General features: G+C 28.9%; 1 long non-coding RNA gene across 1 annotated transcript; it reads right to left on the reverse strand.

Moving 5' to 3' along the window:
- Nucleotides 1–462: 462 nt before the first annotated feature.
- LOC121224084 (uncharacterized) lies at nt 463–1,573 on the reverse strand. Its single transcript, XR_005921561.1, has 2 exons — nt 1,138–1,573; nt 463–707 (listed from the first exon to the last, which is right to left on the reverse strand). It is a non-coding gene; the product is annotated as an uncharacterized lncRNA (long non-coding RNA).
- Nucleotides 1,574–2,325: the final 752 nt, after the last annotated feature.

Below are 2,325 nucleotides of genomic sequence, written 5' to 3' on the forward strand. Positions count from 1 at the left end.
ATGTATAAACATAATGATATTTAAAATAATTAATTGAAATATTCCACACGCAAAAATATTTGAAATATCATACCCACAATGCAGATTAAAAGACAATGATATTTGAAATATTTTACATATAAAAATAATAATGATATTTGAAATAATTATTTGATTTTATAATATTAGAAATCACCATACCTACAATATATGTGAAAAAAAAATATTTTACATATAAATATTATATATAAAGAAAAATGTATCAAAATAATTAGTTGATTTTTTAAAAAAATAAAATATATTTGACATAATGATAAATATCAATTTTATCAAAAATATATTTTTTATTATATAATTTGAAATAATTTTTGGTTTTATAAATAAAAGACTTATTAATTAAAAAGATGAATTAAAAATAAAAAATTTTGAAAAAAATATATTTATTAATTAAAAATATAAATTAAAAAATAACTTGAAACATCATTAAATAAAAAATTAAAATCACATATATTTAACCATCTGACAAAAAATGCGTCCTACAGAGTTTACCCGTTCCCCTAAATATAAGAGAAACAAGCTCATTACCCTATTTTTTCTTTAAAATTGGCCTTTTCATCAAATTTGGCGATTTCCTTCGGGTGCTTCTTTAATCTCATTAGCAATTGCAAGTGTGCCTTTGTCAAAGTGAATAAGAAGAGTACAGGACTTCTCCATTTCTAGCTAGTTTTCTGGTAATATAAATGAAAATAAAAAATTCAATTAATCAACCAAAAATAAAGTAGAACATGAGGATTATCTAAGCTGGGGTCAAATAAAGACATTTTGGGGGAAAACATTCATCTATGAAATGACAATTTTAAAATTGTGCTTACAAATCATTCAAAATGTCTTAAATTAGGTAGCTTTGAAAGAGAACCATTTTGAACAATGAGGAATGATTACTTCAAAATTCTCAAGGTTATTTGAAAATTGAATTGATTAATCAACTCTATGATCATCCCGAAGTGAATGTTAATGGTAATGGTATATCATTACTAGAAAATTTGAAAAACAATTACTAAAAAATTTGCAGATAGTTATTTTATAAACAATAACAGTCACTAATTAATGTACATTTTAGGGGAAAATCACACACGAAAAGCTTTACAACGAACTTACTTTTTAATCGCTTGTTCATGCTAAACGGGATATCAATCCAAGGCATTCCTACTTCACATAAAAGCATCGTATCTACAACTCTAGGCAAATTCACCTTATGCTGGAATCGAAGTAGATCTAAATAAAGAATATTGGTTATCTCGGCTTAATTATTAACAAAGAACCATTGTTGCTGATCCGATGGGGTGAATTGCTCCAGTTCTAGTGTCCGGGGAAAGCTATCGGCGGTGATGAACGGCTAAGGTTTGCTGCAGAAGGGAAATAAGATGAAAAGAAGAAGGAGAAGAAGAAAGGGAAAAGAGAAAAAAAAAACCGATTTAATATTAAAAAACAAAAGAAATAAGTTTTTGTATTTAAAAAAAGGGAGGGGAAGAAGATTTCCCCTGCCCCATTTACCTGCCTCTATATGTGCTCCATGGATTTTGTTGGACCACGTGCAAATTCATATATTTTTATATAAAATTTTGTATCTACTTTTAACCTCGTTCCTTCTTCCTTATTTGTCTCAAACCTTTTTTTTATTGTTTAACAGAAGTTAAAAGTAGACTCAAAATTTTATTTAAAAATAAATGAGTTTACACGTGGCCCAATAAAATTTATGGGGCACCACAGAAGCGGGTAGGGGTGAACAAAACTCGATTCAACTCGAAAAAATAAAAAAAATTCGAATTTCGAGTTAAACGAATCGAGTTATTCGAGTTAATCGAGTTATTCTAATCAACTCGATTTTTTTTTTCGAATTTCGAGTTCGAATCGAGTTGAGTTTTCGAATTCGAATAATTCGAATAATTCGAATATCAAACTATAATATTTTACATTTTTACCCTAAACTCCCAAATTTTTTTACTTTTCCCTCAAAACTTTTACTCCTTCCTACTTTCCCCCCAAAACTTTTACTTTCCTCTCCTCCCAACCCCCCAATCTACCCAAAATCCATTTCCCACCAAAATTTTACTCTTCCATTTACTTTTTCTCAAAATTTTACTCCCCAAAACCCTCAAAACCTTTTATTTTCCCCCAAAATTTTTATTCCCTCCCACTTTCCCCCTAAAACTTTTATTCTCTTCCCATCCCACCTCCCATCTACCCCAAACCCTCCCCCCTCCAAATTTTTTTTTAATATTTTCCCTCCAAAATTTTACTCCCCCTATTTACTTTCCCTCAAACTTTTATTCCCCAGAACATTTT

The sequence above is a fragment of the Gossypium hirsutum genome, chromosome D12 (genome assembly GCF_007990345.1).
Source record: "Gossypium hirsutum isolate 1008001.06 chromosome D12, Gossypium_hirsutum_v2.1, whole genome shotgun sequence".
Lineage (NCBI taxonomy): Eukaryota > Viridiplantae > Streptophyta > Magnoliopsida > Malvales > Malvaceae > Gossypium > Gossypium hirsutum.